This window comes from Danio rerio, chromosome 4 (assembly GCF_052040795.2).
Source record: "Danio rerio strain M-AB ecotype USA chromosome 4, GRCz13ab, whole genome shotgun sequence".
NCBI lineage: Eukaryota > Metazoa > Chordata > Actinopteri > Cypriniformes > Danionidae > Danio > Danio rerio.
In genome coordinates, this window is record NC_141024.2 from 71,690,387 (window position 1) to 71,709,052 (window position 18,666).

The 18,666-nt window shown below is 48.0% G+C and overlaps 1 protein-coding gene and 9 non-coding genes across 11 annotated transcripts in view; 1 reads left to right on the forward strand and 9 right to left on the reverse strand.

Annotated features, from left to right (window-relative positions):
* Window positions 1-18,666, forward strand: part of myrfl (myelin regulatory factor like) — a 250,410-nt gene that overhangs the window by 54,732 nt on the left and 177,012 nt on the right. The gene's annotated exons all lie outside the window — the stretch shown is intronic.
* Window positions 4,617-4,689, reverse strand: trnam-cau (transfer RNA methionine (anticodon CAU)). The gene has a single exon. It is a non-coding gene; the product is annotated as a tRNA-Met (tRNA).
* On the reverse strand, window positions 5,470-5,542 carry trnam-cau (transfer RNA methionine (anticodon CAU)). Its single transcript has one exon. It is a non-coding gene; the product is annotated as a tRNA-Met (tRNA).
* Window positions 8,035-8,107, reverse strand: trnam-cau (transfer RNA methionine (anticodon CAU)). The gene has a single exon. It is a non-coding gene; the product is annotated as a tRNA-Met (tRNA).
* trnam-cau (transfer RNA methionine (anticodon CAU)) lies at window positions 8,890-8,962 on the reverse strand. Its single transcript has one exon. It is a non-coding gene; the product is annotated as a tRNA-Met (tRNA).
* trnam-cau (transfer RNA methionine (anticodon CAU)) lies at window positions 9,743-9,815 on the reverse strand. The gene has a single exon. It is a non-coding gene; the product is annotated as a tRNA-Met (tRNA).
* trnam-cau (transfer RNA methionine (anticodon CAU)) lies at window positions 12,308-12,380 on the reverse strand. The gene has a single exon. It is a non-coding gene; the product is annotated as a tRNA-Met (tRNA).
* Window positions 13,163-13,235, reverse strand: trnam-cau (transfer RNA methionine (anticodon CAU)). The gene has a single exon. It is a non-coding gene; the product is annotated as a tRNA-Met (tRNA).
* On the reverse strand, window positions 16,583-16,655 carry trnam-cau (transfer RNA methionine (anticodon CAU)). The gene has a single exon. It is a non-coding gene; the product is annotated as a tRNA-Met (tRNA).
* trnam-cau (transfer RNA methionine (anticodon CAU)) lies at window positions 17,438-17,510 on the reverse strand. Its single transcript has one exon. It is a non-coding gene; the product is annotated as a tRNA-Met (tRNA).

Consider the following 18,666-nt stretch of genomic DNA (forward strand, 5'->3'; position numbering starts at 1 on the left):
AGGTTAAAGTTTGGTTGTGGGGCTCACACGTTTACACTCAGTGACATAGTTTGTTCGATATGAACAAACTGAATAAACAAAGAGCGCTGGTCGCTCACTTACCAAATCTGTAGAGACAGGACAATCACCAGCAACTAGAGCCGCGTCTTTATTAAGAGAAGACTACAAGCGAATCAGGATCTCAGCGTTTGCAGATGAGAACAGCTCTCAGGTAAACAATAATCCTCCTTAGACACGTAAGTTATTGTTGTCGAGCGTCGCGTACAATGTTAATCCACACGTGACTCCAGCTGCGCTCTCACAGAGAGAAAGTGAAAACAAAACTTAACTGCAGCAAACTATAAAAGTAACACTTCACGCTTGTTTTGCCAACACAACGTGGCGTATCTGTCGTCTAAACACTGTGACAGTAATGAATATTAATGAAGTTGCACAATAGAGTGCGCTGATTGGTTTGAACCAAGCTTTACTCATGCATCAATGCAGCACAATGTAAGACGTAATAAGACACACTCTGGCACAGACGTCCAGTCTGCACGCTGGAATACACGCTATTATGTCATGACCGTGACGCAGCTTCAAAAATTTGTTTCAAACCGAAAGTATGAATTTGCTGGAAATAACGCAAAAACAGCCAATTTACACTTTTTAGTGAAATATATGTGTCCTAAAAGTGTTTTTAGCAGTGTGGGACACAAATACGACTGTCAACAGCTCAAAAAATGTGTTTTGGTGTTTTGTGACCCTTTAATGGGCACTTTAGACTGTAGGTTTTAAGGCATTTGTGATCAAGGCATTGTCAACAGCAACTCGGAGAAGCATGTGAACAAAACAATGGACGGGGGCTTTAATGCAAGTGCACCGAAAGGGGATCAAAAGAACTGTCTTGGAATGCCCTGTAGTGGAATGTCCTGGGATGCCGTTGATTTTTAAGGTAATGGGGTTTGCAGTACTTTTCGTGAAATCCTTGCACACTGTTAATTCATGATATTTGACAGATCCACTCCGAACGTAAAGCGACTACGTGACAGGAATGGGAGCATCTTACCATCATTCCTTCAGACTCAGGAAATGTTCTTTGAACTTAACACCACTAGGCCTCCAGAGGAGCTGTAGCCTCTTTTGCCCCCAGGAAGCATGAACCACACGGAAGGGGATAATAAATGCAACCCAGTCATCTAAGCGCTCCCGTGTGCCAAATGGTACCACCCTGCCCCGTGTGAGGCTCGAACTCACGACCTTCAGATTATGAGACTGAAGGCCTACTGCGCCAACAAGGCAGACTGCTAGAACTGTGCAAACTGTGAAACACCAGCTTCCATATCACTCTGCTGCGGTGTGGCTCCTAGGAGACAGCTTGGACCAGGTAAACTTGTCAGGATGGACGAGAGGTCTAAATCGCTGCAGTCAAGTTGCAGCCTCCTCTGGAGGTGTGGGTTCGATTACCATTTCTGACAAACGTGATCTTTGGCTATAAGTTCAGGATTAAGTCTTTAACTCTCTGGCACCATGTCCGAGTGAGACAATAACACTGACAAAGCAGCGCATCAATCTCTTTGCGCCAAAGTTCATGCAGCGAAGCAGTGTGCCTGGCAGCCTTAATGGGCACTTTAGACTGTAAGTTTAAAGGCGTTTGTGATCAAGACATTGTCAACAGCAACTCGGAGAAGCATGTGAACAAAACAATGGACGAGGGCTGAAATCCAAGTGCACCGAAAGGGGATCCAAAGAACTGTCTTGGAATGCCCTTTAGTGGAATGTCCTGGGATGCCGTAGATTTTTAAGGTAATGGGATTTGCAGGACTTTTCGTGAAATCCTCGCACACTGTTAATTCATGACATTTGATAGATCCACTCCGAACGTCAAGTGACAACGTGACAGGAATGGAAGCATCTTACCATCATTGCTTCAGACTCAGGAAATGTTCTTTGAACTTCACGCCACCAGGCCTCCAGAGGAGCTGTAGCCTCTTTTGCCCCCAGGAAGCATGAACCACACGGAAGGGGATAAAAAATGCTGACCAGTCATCTAAGCGCTCCCGTGTGCCGCAAGGTACCACCCTAACCCATGTGAGGCTCAAACTCACAACCTTCAGATTATGAGACTGACGCGCTGCCTACAGAGCCAACGAGGCAGACTGCTGAAACTGTGCAAACTGTGAAACACCAGCTTCCATATCACGGTGCTGCGGTGTGGCTCCTAGGAGACAGTTTGGGCCAGGTAAACATGTTAGCCTGGCCGAGCGGTCTAAGTCGCTGTGGTCAGGTCACAGTTTGTTCTGGAGGTGTGGGTTCGATTCCCATTTGTGACAAACGTCATATTTGGCTATGAGTTCAGGATTAAGTCTTTAACTCTCTGGCACCATGTCTGAGTGAGACAATAACAATGACAAAGCAGCGCATCAATTTCTTTGCGCCAAAGTTCATGCAGCGTAGCAGTGTCCCTGGCAGCCTTAATGGGCACTTTAGACTGTAAGTTTCAAGGTGTTTGTGATCAACGCATGTCAACAGTAACTCGGAGAAGCATGTGAACAAAACAATGGACGGGGGCTTTAATGCAAGTGCACCGAAAGGGGATCAAAAGAACTGTCTTGGAATGCCCTGTTGTGGAATGTCCTGCGATGCCGTTGATTTTTAAGGTAATGGTATTTGCAGGACTTTTCATGAATTCCTCACACACTGTTAATTCATGACATTTGATAGATCCACTCCGAACGTCAAGCGACATTGTGACAGGAATGGGAGCATCTTCCCATCATTGCTTCAGACTTAGGAAATGTTCTTTGAACTTCACGCCACCATGCCTCCAGAGGAGCTGTAGCCTCTTTTGCCCCCAGGAAGCATGAACCACACGCAAGGGGATAAAAAATGGCGCCGAGTCATCTGAGCGCTCCTGTGTGCCAAAAGGTACCACCCTGCACCATGTGAGGTTGGAACTCACGACCTTCAGATTATGAGACTGACGCGCTGCCTACTGCGCCACCGAGGCTGGCTGCTGAAACTGTGAAACGCCAGCTTCCATATCACGTTGCTGCGGTGTGGCTCCTAGGAGACAGCTTGGACCAAGTAAACATATCCGGATGGCTGAGCGGTCTGAATTGCTGTGGTCTGGTCGCAGCCTGCTCTGGTTGTGTGGGTTTGATTCCTGTTTTTGACAAACGTGATCTTTGGCTATGAGTTCAGGATTAAGTCTTTTACTCTCTGGCACCATGTCAGAGTGAGACAATAACACTGACAAAGCAGCGCATCAATCTCTTTGCGCCAAAGTTCATGCAGCGTAGCAGTGTCTCTGGCAGCCTTAATAGGCATTTTAGACTGTACGTTTAAAGGCATTTGTGATGAAGGCATTGTCAACAGCAACTCGGAGAAGCATGTGAACAAAACAATGGACGAGGGCTTTAATGCAAGTGCACCGAAAGGGGATCAAAAGAACTGTCTTGGAATGCCCTGTAGTGGAATGTCCTGGGATGCCGTAGATTTTTAAGGTAATGGGGTTTGCAGGACTTTTCGTGAAATCCTCGCACACTGTTAATTCATGACATTTGATAGACCCACTCCGAACGTCAAGCGACAACAAGACAGGAATGGGAGCATCTTACCATCATTGCTTCAGACTCAGGAAATGTACTTTGAACTTCACGCCACCAGGCCTCCAGAGGAGCTGTAGCCTCTTTTGCCCCCAGGAAGCATGAACTACACGGAAGGGGGTAAAAATGCCACCCAGTCATCTAAGCGCTCCCGTGTGCTAAAAGGAACCACCCTGCCCCGTGTGAGGCTCGAACTCACGACCTTCAGATTATGAGACTGACGCGCTGCCTACTCTGCCAATGTGACAGACTGCTGAAACTGTGCAAACTGTGAAACACTAGCTTCCATGTCACGGTGCTGTGGTGGGGCTCCTAGGAGACAACTTGGACCAGATAAATATGTCCGGATGGTTCAGTGGTCTGAATCGCTGTGGTCAGGTCGTATCCTGCTCTGGAGGTGTGGGTTTGATTCCTGTTTTTGACAAAAGTAATCTTTGGCTATGAGTTTAGGATTAAGTCTTTTACTCTCTGGCACCATGTCAGAGTGAGACAATAACACTGACAAAGCAGCGCATCAATCTCTTTGCGCCAAAGTTCATGCAGCGTAGCAGTGTCTCTGGCAGCCTTTATGGGCACTTAAGACTGTAAGTTTAAAGGCATTTGTGATCAAGGCATTGTCAACAGCAACTCGGAGAAGCATGTGAACAAAACAATGGACGAGGGCTTTAATGCAAGTGCACCGAAAGGGGATCCAAAGAACTGTCTTGGAATGCCCTGTAGTGGAATGTCCTGGGATGCCGTTGATTTTTAAGGTAATGGGAATTGCAGAACTTTTCGTGAATTCCTCGCACACTGTTAATTCATGACATTTGATAGACCCACTCCGAACGTCAAGCGACAACAAGACAGGAATGGGAGCATCTTACCATCATTGCTTCAGACTCAGGTAATGTTCTTTGAACTTCACGCCAGCATGCCTCCAGAGGAGCTGTAGCCTCTTTTGCCCCCAGGAAGCATGAACCACACAGAAGGGGATAAAAAATGCCACCCAGTCATCTGAGCACTCCCGTGTGACAAAAGTTATCACCCTGCCCCGTGTGAGGCTCGAACTCACAACCTTCAGATTATGAGACTGACGCGCTGCCTACTGCGCCAACAAGGCAGACTGCTGAAAATGTGCAAACTGTGAAAGACCAGCTTCCATGTCACGGTGCTGTGGTGGGGCTCCTGGGAGACAACGGACCAGGTAAACATGTCCGGGTGGTTGAGCTGTCTGAATCGCTGTGGTCAGATCGTAGACTGCTCTGGAGGTTTGGGTTGGATTCCTGTTTTTGACAAACGTGATCTTTGGGTATGAGTTCAGGATTAAGTCTTTAACTCTCTGGCACCATGTCTGAGTGAGACAATAACACTGACAAAGCAGCGCATCAATCTCTTTGCGCCAAAGTTCATGCAGCGAAGCAGTGTCCCTGGCAGCCTTTATGGGCACTTAAGACTGTAAGTTTAAAGGCATTTGTGATCAAGGCATTGTCAACAGCAACTCGGAGAAGCATGTGAACAAAACAATGGACGGGGGCTTTAATGCAAGTGCACCGAAAGGGGATCCAAAGAACTGTCTTGGAATGCCCTGTAGTGGAATGTCCTGGGATGCCGTTGATTTTTAAGGTAATGGGATTTGCAGAACTTTTCGTGAATTCCTCACACACTGTTAATTCATGACATTTGATAGATCCACTCCGAACGCCAAGCGACAACGTGACAGGAATGGGAGCATCTTACCATCATTGCTTCAGACTCAGGTAATGTTCTTTGAACTTCACGCCACCATGCCTCCAGAGGAGCTGTAGCCTCTTTTGCCCCCAGGAAACATGAACCACACGGAAGGGGATAAAAAATGCCGCCCAGTCATCTAAGCGCTCCCGTGTGCTAAAAGATACCACCCTGCCCCATGTGAGGCTCGAACTCACGACCTTCAGATTATGAGACTGACGCGCTGCCTACTGCGCCAACGAGGCAGACTGCTAGAACTGTTCAAACTGTGAAACACTAGCTTCCATATCACGGTGCTGCAGTGTGTCTCCTAGGAGACAGGTTGGACCAGGTAAACATGTCTGGATGGCTGAGCAGTCTAAATCGCTGTGGTCAGGTCACAGCCTCCTCTGGAGGTGTGGGTTCGATTCCCATTTGTGACAAACGTGATCTTTGGCTATGAGTTCAGGATTAAGTCTTTAACTCTCTGGCACCATGTCTGAGTGAGACAATAACACTGACAAAGCAGCGCATCAATCTCTTTGCGCCAAAGTTCATGCAGCGTAGCAGTGTCCCTGGCAGCCTTTATGGGCACTTAAGACTGTAAGTTTAAAGGCATTTGTGATCAAGGCATTGTCAACAGCAACTCGGAGAAGCATGTGAACAAAACAATGGACGAGGGCTTTAATGCAAGTGCACCGAAAGGGGATTTAAAGAACTGTCTTGGAATGCCCTGTAGTGGAATGTCCTGGGATGCCGTTGATTTTTAAGGTAATGGGACTTGCAGAACTTTTCGTGAATTCCTCACACACTGTTAATTCATGACATTTGATAGATCCATTCCGAACGTCAAGCGACAACGTGACAGGAATGGGAGCATCTTACCATCATTGCTTCAGACTCAGGTAATGTTCTTTGAACTTCACGCCCCCATGCCTCCAGAGGAGCTGTTGCCTCTTTTGCCCCCAGGAAGCATGAACAACACGGAAGGGGATAAAAAATGCTGCCCAGTCATCTGAGCGCTTCCGTGTGCCAAAAGGTACCACCCTGCCCCGTGTGAGGCTCGAACTCACGACCTTCAGATTATGAGACTGATGCGCTGCCTACTGCGCCCACGCGACAGACTGCTAGAACAGTGCAAACTGTAAATCACCAGCTTTCATATCACGGTGCTGTAGTGTGTCTCCTAGGAGACAGCTTGGACCAGGTAAACATGTCTGGATGGCTGAGCAGTCTAAATTGCTGTGGTCAGGTCACAGCCTCCTCTGGAGGTGTGGGTTCGATTCCCATTTGTGACAAACGGGATCTTTGGGTATGAGTTCAGGATTAAGTCTTTAACTCTCTGGCACCATGTCTGAGTGAGACAATAACACTGACAAAGCAGCGCATCAATCTCTTTGCGCCAAAGTTCATGCAGCGTAGCAGTGTCCCTGGCAGCCTTTATGGGCACTTAAGACTGTAAGTTTAAAGGCATTTGTGATCAAGGCATTGTCAACAGCAACTCGGAGAAGCATGTGAACAAAACAATGGACGAGGGCTTTAATGCAAGTGCACCGAAAGGGGATTTAAAGAACTGTCTTGGAATGCCCTGTAGTGGAATGTCCTGGGATGCCGTTGATTTTTAAGGTAATGGGACTTGCAGAACTTTTTGTGAATTCCTCACACACTGTTAATTCATGACATTTGATAGATCCATTCCGAACGTCAAGCGACAACGTGACAGGAATGGGAGCATCTTACCATCATTGCTTCAGACTCAGGTAATGTTCTTTGAACTTCACGCCCCCATGCCTCCAGAGGAGCTGTTGCCTCTTTTGCCCCCAGGAAGCATGAACAACACGGAAGGGGATAAAAAATGCTGCCCAGTCATCTGAGCGCTTCCGTGTGCCAAAAGGTACCACCCTGCCCCGTGTGAGGCTCGAACTCACGACCTTCAGATTATGAGACTGATGCGCTGCCTACTGCGCCCACGCGACAGACTGCTAGAACAGTGCAAACTGTAAATCACCAGCTTTCATATCACGGTGCTGTAGTGTGTCTCCTAGGAGACAGCTTGGACCAGGTAAACATGTCTGGATGGCTGAGCAGTCTAAATTGCTGTGGTCAGGTCACAGCCTCCTCTGGAGGTGTGGGTTCGATTCCCATTTGTGACAAACGGGATCTTTGGGTATGAGTTCAGGATTAAGTCTTTAACTCTCTGGCACCATGTCTGAGTGAGACAATAACACTGACAAAGCAGCGCATCAATCTCTTTGCGCCAAAGTTCATGCAGCATAGCAGTGTCCCTGGCAGCCTTTATGGGCACTTAAGACTGTAAGTTTAAAGGCTTTTGTGATCAAGGCATTGTCAACAGCAACTCGGAGAAGCATGTGAACAAAACAATGGACGGGGGCTTTAATGCAAGTGCACCGAAAGGGGATCCAAAGAACTGTCTTGGAATGCCCTGTAGTGGAATGTCCTGGGATGCCGTTGATTTTTAAGGTAATGGGATTTGCAGAACTTTTCGTGAATTCCTCACACACTGTAAATTCATGACATTTGATAGATCCACTCCGAACGCCAAGCGACAACGTGACAGGAATGGGAGCATCTTACCATCATTGCTTCAGATTCAGGTAATGTTCTTTGAACTTCACGCCACCATGCCTCCAGAGGAGCTGTAGCCTCTTTTGCCCCCAGGAAACATGAACCACACGGAAGGGGATAAAAAATGCCGCCCAGTCATCTAAGCACTCCCGTGTGCTAAAAGATACCACCCTGCCCCATGTGAGGCTCGAACTCACGACCTTCAGATTATGAGACTGACGCACTGCCTACTGCGCCAACGAGGCAGACTGCTAGAACTGTTCAAACTGTGAAACACTAGCTACCATATCACGGTGCTGCAGTGTGTCTCCTAGGAGACAGGTTGGACCAGGTAAACATGTCTGGATGGCTGAGCAGTCTAAATCGCTGTGGTCAGGTCACAGCCTCCTCTGGAGGTGTGGGTTCGATTCCCATTTGTGACAAACGTGATCTTTGGCTATGAGTTCAGGATTAAGTCTTTAACTCTCTGGCACAATGTCTGAGTGAGACAATAACACTGACAAAGCAGCGCATCAATCTCTTTGCGCCAAAGTTCATGCAGCGTAGCAGTGTCCCTGGCAGCCTTTATGGGCACTTAAGACTGTAAGTTTAAAGGCATTTGTGATCAAGGCATTGTCAACAGCAACTCGGAGAAGCATGTGAACAAAACAATGGACGGGGGCTTTAATGCAAGTGCACCGAAAGGGGATCCAAAGAACTGTCCTGGAATGCCCTGTAGTGGAATGTCCTGGGATGCCGTTGATTTTTAAGGTAATGGGATTTGCAGAACTTTTCGTGAATTCCTCACACACTGTTAATTCATGACATTTGATGGATCCACTCCGAACGCCAAGCGACAACGTGACAGGAATGGGAGCATCTTACCATCATTGCTTCAGATTCAGGTAATGTTCTTTGAACTTCACGCCACCATGCCTCCAGAGGAGCTGTAGCCTCTTTTGCCCCCAGGAAACATGAACCACACGGAAGGGGATAAAAAATGCCACCCAGTCATCTGAGCACTCCCGTGTGACAAAAGTTATCACCCTGCCCCGTGTGAGGCTCGAACTCACAACCTTCAGATTATGAGACTGACGCGCTGCCTACTGCGCCAACAAGGCAGACTGCTGAAAATGTGCAAACTGTGAAAGACCAGCTTCCATGTCACGGTGCTGTGGTGGGGCTCCTGGGAGACAACGGACCAGGTAAACATGTCCGGGTGGTTGAGCTGTCTGAATCGCTGTGGTCAGATCGTAGACTGCTCTGGAGGTTTGGGTTGGATTCCTGTTTTTGACAAACGTGATCTTTGGGTATGAGTTCAGGATTAAGTCTTTAACTCTCTGGCACCATGTCTGAGTGAGACAATAACACTGACAAAGCAGCGCATCAATCTCTTTGCGCCAAAGTTCATGCAGCGAAGCAGTGTCCCTGGCAGCCTTTATGGGCACTTAAGACTGTAAGTTTAAAGGCATTTGTGATCAAGGCATTGTCAACAGCAACTCGGAGAAGCATGTGAACAAAACAATGGACGGGGGCTTTAATGCAAGTGCACCGAAAGGGGATCCAAAGAACTGTCTTGGAATGCCCTGTAGTGGAATGTCCTGGGATGCCGTTGATTTTTAAGGTAATGGGATTTGCAGAACTTTTCGTGAATTCCTCACACACTGTTAATTCATGACATTTGATAGATCCACTCCGAACGCCAAGCGACAACGTGACAGGAATGGGAGCATCTTACCATCATTGCTTCAGACTCAGGTAATGTTCTTTGAACTTCACGCCACCATGCCTCCAGAGGAGCTGTAGCCTCTTTTGCCCCCAGGAAACATGAACCACACGGAAGGGGATAAAAAATGCCGCCCAGTCATCTAAGCGCTCCCGTGTGCTAAAAGATACCACCCTGCCCCATGTGAGGCTCGAACTCACGACCTTCAGATTATGAGACTGACGCGCTGCCTACTGCGCCAACGAGGCAGACTGCTAGAACTGTTCAAACTGTGAAACACTAGCTTCCATATCACGGTGCTGCAGTGTGTCTCCTAGGAGACAGGTTGGACCAGGTAAACATGTCTGGATGGCTGAGCAGTCTAAATCGCTGTGGTCAGGTCACAGCCTCCTCTGGAGGTGTGGGTTCGATTCCCATTTGTGACAAACGTGATCTTTGGCTATGAGTTCAGGATTAAGTCTTTAACTCTCTGGCACCATGTCTGAGTGAGACAATAACACTGACAAAGCAGCGCATCAATCTCTTTGCGCCAAAGTTCATGCAGCGTAGCAGTGTCCCTGGCAGCCTTTATGGGCACTTAAGACTGTAAGTTTAAAGGCATTTGTGATCAAGGCATTGTCAACAGCAACTCGGAGAAGCATGTGAACAAAACAATGGACGAGGGCTTTAATGCAAGTGCACCGAAAGGGGATTTAAAGAACTGTCTTGGAATGCCCTGTAGTGGAATGTCCTGGGATGCCGTTGATTTTTAAGGTAATGGGACTTGCAGAACTTTTCGTGAATTCCTCACACACTGTTAATTCATGACATTTGATAGATCCATTCCGAACGTCAAGCGACAACGTGACAGGAATGGGAGCATCTTACCATCATTGCTTCAGACTCAGGTAATGTTCTTTGAACTTCACGCCCCCATGCCTCCAGAGGAGCTGTTGCCTCTTTTGCCCCCAGGAAGCATGAACAACACGGAAGGGGATAAAAAATGCTGCCCAGTCATCTGAGCGCTTCCGTGTGCCAAAAGGTACCACCCTGCCCCGTGTGAGGCTCGAACTCACGACCTTCAGATTATGAGACTGATGCGCTGCCTACTGCGCCCACGCGACAGACTGCTAGAACAGTGCAAACTGTAAATCACCAGCTTTCATATCACGGTGCTGTAGTGTGTCTCCTAGGAGACAGCTTGGACCAGGTAAACATGTCTGGATGGCTGAGCAGTCTAAATTGCTGTGGTCAGGTCACAGCCTCCTCTGGAGGTGTGGGTTCGATTCCCATTTGTGACAAACGGGATCTTTGGGTATGAGTTCAGGATTAAGTCTTTAACTCTCTGGCACCATGTCTGAGTGAGACAATAACACTGACAAAGCAGCGCATCAATCTCTTTGCGCCAAAGTTCATGCAGCGTAGCAGTGTCCCTGGCAGCCTTTATGGGCACTTAAGACTGTAAGTTTAAAGGCATTTGTGATCAAGGCATTGTCAACAGCAACTCGGAGAAGCATGTGAACAAAACAATGGACGAGGGCTTTAATGCAAGTGCACCGAAAGGGGATTTAAAGAACTGTCTTGGAATGCCCTGTAGTGGAATGTCCTGGGATGCCGTTGATTTTTAAGGTAATGGGACTTGCAGAACTTTTTGTGAATTCCTCACACACTGTTAATTCATGACATTTGATAGATCCATTCCGAACGTCAAGCGACAACGTGACAGGAATGGGAGCATCTTACCATCATTGCTTCAGACTCAGGTAATGTTCTTTGAACTTCACGCCCCCATGCCTCCAGAGGAGCTGTTGCCTCTTTTGCCCCCAGGAAGCATGAACAACACGGAAGGGGATAAAAAATGCTGCCCAGTCATCTGAGCGCTTCCGTGTGCCAAAAGGTACCACCCTGCCCCGTGTGAGGCTCGAACTCACGACCTTCAGATTATGAGACTGATGCGCTGCCTACTGCGCCCACGCGACAGACTGCTAGAACAGTGCAAACTGTAAATCACCAGCTTTCATATCACGGTGCTGTAGTGTGTCTCCTAGGAGACAGCTTGGACCAGGTAAACATGTCTGGATGGCTGAGCAGTCTAAATTGCTGTGGTCAGGTCACAGCCTCCTCTGGAGGTGTGGGTTCGATTCCCATTTGTGACAAACGGGATCTTTGGGTATGAGTTCAGGATTAAGTCTTTAACTCTCTGGCACCATGTCTGAGTGAGACAATAACACTGACAAAGCAGCGCATCAATCTCTTTGCGCCAAAGTTCATGCAGCATAGCAGTGTCCCTGGCAGCCTTTATGGGCACTTAAGACTGTAAGTTTAAAGGCTTTTGTGATCAAGGCATTGTCAACAGCAACTCGGAGAAGCATGTGAACAAAACAATGGACGGGGGCTTTAATGCAAGTGCACCGAAAGGGGATCCAAAGAACTGTCTTGGAATGCCCTGTAGTGGAATGTCCTGGGATGCCGTTGATTTTTAAGGTAATGGGATTTGCAGAACTTTTCGTGAATTCCTCACACACTGTAAATTCATGACATTTGATAGATCCACTCCGAACGCCAAGCGACAACGTGACAGGAATGGGAGCATCTTACCATCATTGCTTCAGATTCAGGTAATGTTCTTTGAACTTCACGCCACCATGCCTCCAGAGGAGCTGTAGCCTCTTTTGCCCCCAGGAAACATGAACCACACGGAAGGGGATAAAAAATGCCGCCCAGTCATCTAAGCACTCCCGTGTGCTAAAAGATACCACCCTGCCCCATGTGAGGCTCGAACTCACGACCTTCAGATTATGAGACTGACGCACTGCCTACTGCGCCAACGAGGCAGACTGCTAGAACTGTTCAAACTGTGAAACACTAGCTACCATATCACGGTGCTGCAGTGTGTCTCCTAGGAGACAGGTTGGACCAGGTAAACATGTCTGGATGGCTGAGCAGTCTAAATCGCTGTGGTCAGGTCACAGCCTCCTCTGGAGGTGTGGGTTCGATTCCCATTTGTGACAAACGTGATCTTTGGCTATGAGTTCAGGATTAAGTCTTTAACTCTCTGGCACAATGTCTGAGTGAGACAATAACACTGACAAAGCAGCGCATCAATCTCTTTGCGCCAAAGTTCATGCAGCGTAGCAGTGTCCCTGGCAGCCTTTATGGGCACTTAAGACTGTAAGTTTAAAGGCATTTGTGATCAAGGCATTGTCAACAGCAACTCGGAGAAGCATGTGAACAAAACAATGGACGGGGGCTTTAATGCAAGTGCACCGAAAGGGGATCCAAAGAACTGTCCTGGAATGCCCTGTAGTGGAATGTCCTGGGATGCCGTTGATTTTTAAGGTAATGGGATTTGCAGAACTTTTCGTGAATTCCTCACACACTGTTAATTCATGACATTTGATGGATCCACTCCGAACGCCAAGCGACAACGTGACAGGAATGGGAGCATCTTACCATCATTGCTTCAGATTCAGGTAATGTTCTTTGAACTTCACGCCACCATGCCTCCAGAGGAGCTGTAGCCTCTTTTGCCCCCAGGAAACATGAACCACACGGAAGGGGATAAAAAATGCCGCCCAGTCATCTAAGCACTCCCGTGCGCTAAAAGATATCACCCTGCCCCATGTGAGGCTCGAACTCACGACCTTCAGATTATGAGACTGACGCACTGCCTACTGCGCCAACGAGGCAGACTGCTAGAACTGTTCAAACTGTGAAACACTAGCTACCATATCACGGTGCTGCAGTGTGTCTCCTAGGAGACAGGTTGGACCAGGTAAACATGTCTGGATGGCTGAGCAGTCTAAATCGCTGTGGTCAGGTCACAGCCTCCTCTGGAGGTGTGGGTTCGATTCCCATTTGTGACAAACGTGATCTTTGGCTATGAGTTCAGGATTAAGTCTTTAACTCTCTGGCACAATGTCTGAGTGAGACAATAACACTGACAAAGCAGCGCATCAATCTCTTTGCGCCAAAGTTCATGCAGCGTAGCAGTGTCCCTGGCAGCCTTTATGGGCACTTAAGACTGTAAGTTTAAAGGCATTTGTGATCAAGGCATTGTCAACAGCAACTCGGAGAAGCATGTGAACAAAACAATGGACGAGGGCTTTAATGCAAGTGCACCGAAAGGGGATTTAAAGAACTGTCTTGGAATGCCCTGTAGTGGAATGTCCTGGGATGCCGTTGATTTTTAAGGTAATGGGACTTGCAGAACTTTTCGTGAATTCCTCACACACTGTTAATTCATGACATTTGATAGATCCATTCCGAACGTCAAGCGACAACGTGACAGGAATGGGAGCATCTTACCATCATTGCTTCAGACTCAGGTAATGTTCTTTGAACTTCACGCCCCCATGCCTCCAGAGGAGCTGTTGCCTCTTTTGCCCCCAGGAAGCATGAACAACACGGAAGGGGATAAAAAATGCTGCCCAGTCATCTGAGCGCTTCCGTGTGCCAAAAGGTACCACCCTGCCCCGTGTGAGGCTCGAACTCACGACCTTCAGATTATGAGACTGATGCGCTGCCTACTGCGCCCACGCGACAGACTGCTAGAACAGTGCAAACTGTAAATCACCAGCTTTCATATCACGGTGCTGTAGTGTGTCTCCTAGGAGACAGCTTGGACCAGGTAAACATGTCTGGATGGCTGAGCAGTCTAAATTGCTGTGGTCAGGTCACAGCCTCCTCTGGAGGTGTGGGTTCGATTCCCATTTGTGACAAACGGGATCTTTGGGTATGAGTTCAGGATTAAGTCTTTAACTCTCTGGCACCATGTCTGAGTGAGACAATAACACTGACAAAGCAGCGCATCAATCTCTTTGCGCCAAAGTTCATGCAGCATAGCAGTGTCCCTGGCAGCCTTTATGGGCACTTAAGACTGTAAGTTTAAAGGCTTTTGTGATCAAGGCATTGTCAACAGCAACTCGGAGAAGCATGTGAACAAAACAATGGACGGGGGCTTTAATGCAAGTGCACCGAAAGGGGATCCAAAGAACTGTCTTGGAATGCCCTGTAGTGGAATGTCCTGGGATGCCGTTGATTTTTAAGGTAATGGGATTTGCAGAACTTTTCGTGAATTCCTCACACACTGTAAATTCATGACATTTGATAGATCCACTCCGAACGCCAAGCGACAACGTGACAGGAATGGGAGCATCTTACCATCATTGCTTCAGATTCAGGTAATGTTCTTTAAACTTCACGCCACCATGCCTCCAGAGGAGCTGTAGCCTCTTTTGCCCCCAGGAAACATGAACCACACGGAAGGGGATAAAAAATGCCGCCCAGTCATCTAAGCACTCCCGTGTGCTAAAAGATACCACCCTGCCCCATGTGAGGCTCGAACTCACGACCTTCAGATTATGAGACTGATGCGCTGCCTACTGCGCCCACGCGACAGACTGCTAGAACAGTGCAAACTGTAAATCACCAGCTTTCATATCACGGTGCTGTAGTGTGTCTCCTAGGAGACAGCTTGGACCAGGTAAACATGTCTGGATGGCTGAGCAGTCTAAATTGCTGTGGTCAGGTCACAGCCTCCTCTGGAGGTGTGGGTTCGATTCCCATTTGTGACAAACGGGATCTTTGGGTATGAGTTCAGGATTAAGTCTTTAACTCTCTGGCACCATGTCTGAGTGAGACAATAACACTGACAAAGCAGCGCATCAATCTCTTTGCGCCAAAGTTCATGCAGCATAGCAGTGTCCCTGGCAGCCTTTATGGGCACTTAAGACTGTAAGTTTAAAGGCTTTTGTGATCAAGGCATTGTCAACAGCAACTCGGAGAAGCATGTGAACAAAACAATGGACGGGGGCTTTAATGCAAGTGCACCGAAAGGGGATCCAAAGAACTGTCTTGGAATGCCCTGTAGTGGAATGTCCTGGGATGCCGTTGATTTTTAAGGTAATGGGATTTGCAGAACTTTTCGTGAATTCCTCACACACTGTAAATTCATGACATTTGATAGATCCACTCCGAACGCCAAGCGACAACGTGACAGGAATGGGAGCATCTTACCATCATTGCTTCAGATTCAGGTAATGTTCTTTAAACTTCACGCCACCATGCCTCCAGAGGAGCTGTAGCCTCTTTTGCCCCCAGGAAACATGAACCACACGGAAGGGGATAAAAAATGCCGCCCAGTCATCTAAGCACTCCCGTGTGCTAAAAGATACCACCCTGCCCCATGTGAGGCTCGAACTCATGACCTTCAGATTATGAGACTGACGCACTGCCTACTGCGCCAACGAGGCAGACTGCTAGAACTGTTCAAACTGTGAAACACTAGCTACCATATCACGGTGCTGCAGTGTGTCTCCTAGGAGACAGGTTGGACCAGGTAAACATGTCTGGATGGCTGAGCAGTCTAAATCGCTGTGGTCAGGTCACAGCCTCCTCTGGAGGTGTGGGTTCGATTCCCATTTGTGACAAACGTGATCTTTGGCTATGAGTTCAGGATTAAGTCTTTAACTCTCTGGCACAATGTCTGAGTGAGACAATAACACTGACAAAGCAGCGCATCAATCTCTTTGCGCCAAAGTTCATGCAGCGTAGCAGTGTCCCTGGCAGCCTTTATGGGCACTTAAGACTGTAAGTTTAAAGGCATTTGTGATCAAGGCATTGTCAACAGCAACTCGGAGAAGCATGTGAACAAAACAATGGACGGGGGCTTTAATGCAAGTGCACCGAAAGGGGATCCAAAGAACTGTCCTGGAATGCCCTGTAGTGGAATGTCCTGGGATGCCGTTGATTTTTAAGGTAATGGGATTTGCAGAACTTTTCGTGAATTCCTCACACACTGTTAATTCATGACATTTGATAGATCCACTCCGAACGACAAGCGACAACGTGACAGGAATGGGAGCATCTTACCATCATTGCTTCAGACTCAGGTAATGTTCTTTGAACTTCACGCCCCCATGCCTCCAGAGGAGCTGTTGCCTCTTTTGCCCCCAGGAAGCATTAACCACACGGAAGGGGATAAAAAATGCTGCCCAGTCATCTGAGCGCTTCCGTGCGCCAAAAAGTATCACCCTGCCCCGTGTGAGGCTCGAACTCACGACCTTCAGATTATGAGACTGACGCGCTGCCTACTGCGCCAACGAGGCAGACTGCTAGAACTGTGCAAACTGTAAATCACCAGCTTTCATATCACGGTGCTGTAGTGTGTCTCCTAGGAGACAGCTTGGACCAGGTAAACATGTCTGGATGGCTGAGCAGTCTAAATTGCTGTGGTCAGGTCACAGCCTCCTCTGGAGGTGTGGGTTCGATTCCCATTTGTGACAAACGTGATCTTTGGGTATGAGTTCAGGATTAAGTCTTTAACTCTCTGGCACCATGTCTGAGTGAGACAATAACACTGACAAAGCAGCGCATCAATCTCTTTGCGCCAAAGTTCATGCAGCGTAGCAGTGTCCCTGGCAGCCTTTATGGGCACTTAAGACTGTAAGTTTAAAGGCATTTGTGATCAAGGCATTGTCAACAGCAACTCGGAGAAGCATGTGAACAAAACAATGGACGGGGGCTTTAATGCAAGTGCACCGAAAGGGGATCCAAAGAACTGTCTTGGAATGCCCTGTAGTGGAATGTCCTGGGATGCCGTTGATTTTTAAGGTAATGGGATTTGCAGAACTTTTCGTGAATTCCTCACACACTGTTAATTCATGACATTTGATAGATCCACTCCGAACGCCAAGCGACAACGTGACAGGAATGGGAGCATCTTACCATCATTGCTTCAGACTCAGGTAATGTTCTTTGAACTTCACGCCACCATGCCTCCAGAGGAGCTGTAGCCTCTTTTGCCCCCAGGAAACATGAACCACACGGAAGGGGATAAAAAATGCCGCCCAGTCATCTAAGCGCTCCCGTGTGCTAAAAGATACCACCCTGCCCCATGTGAGGCTCGAACTCACGACCTTCAGATTATGAGACTGACGCGCTGCCTACTGCGCCAACGAGGCAGACTGCTAGAACTGTTCAAACTGTGAAACACTAGCTTCCATATCACGGTGCTGCAGTGTGTCTCCTAGGAGACAGGTTGGACCAGGTAAACATGTCTGGATGGCTGAGCAGTCTAAATCGCTGTGGTCAGGTCACAGCCTCCTCTGGAGGTGTGGGTTCGATTCCCATTTGTGACAAACGTGATCTTTGGCTATGAGTTCAGGATTAAGTCTTTAACTCTCTGGCACCATGTCTGAGTGAGACAATAACACTGACAAAGCAGCGCATCAATCTCTTTGCGCCAAAGTTCATGCAGCGTAGCAGTGTCCCTGGCAGCCTTTATGGGCACTTAAGACTGTAAGTTTAAAGGCATTTGTGATCAAGGCATTGTCAACAGCAACTCGGAGAAGCATGTGAACAAAACAATGGACGAGGGCTTTAATGCAAGTGCACCGAAAGGGGATTTAAAGAACTGTCTTGGAATGCCCTGTAGTGGAATGTCCTGGGATGCCGTTGATTTTTAAGGTAATGGGACTTGCAGAACTTTTCGTGAATTCCTCACACACTGTTAATTCATGACATTTGATAGATCCATTCCGAACGTCAAGCGACAACGTGACAGGAATGGGAGCATCTTACCATCATTGCTTCAGACTCAGGTAATGTTCTTTGAACTTCACGCCCCCATGCCTCCAGAGGAGCTGTTGCCTCTTTTGCCCCCAGGAAGCATGAACAACACGGAAGGGGATAAAAAATGCTGCCCAGTCATCTGAGCGCTTCCGTGTGCCAAAAGGTACCACCCTGCCCCGTGTGAGGCTCGAACTCACGACCTTCAGATTATGAGACTGATGCGCTGCCTACTGCGCCCACGCGACAGACTGCTAGAACAGTGCAAACTGTAAATCACCAGCTTTCATATCACGGTGCTGTAGTGTGTCTCCTAGGAGACAGCTTGGACCAGGTAAACATGTCTGGATGGCTGAGCAGTCTAAATTGCTGTGGTCAGGTCACAGCCTCCTCTGGAGGTGTGGGTTCGATTCCCATTTGTGACAAACGGGATCTTTGGGTATGAGTTCAGGATTAAGTCTTTAACTCTCTGGCACCATGTCTGAGTGAGACAATAACACTGACAAAGCAGCGCATCAATCTCTTTGCGCCAAAGTTCATGCAGCATAG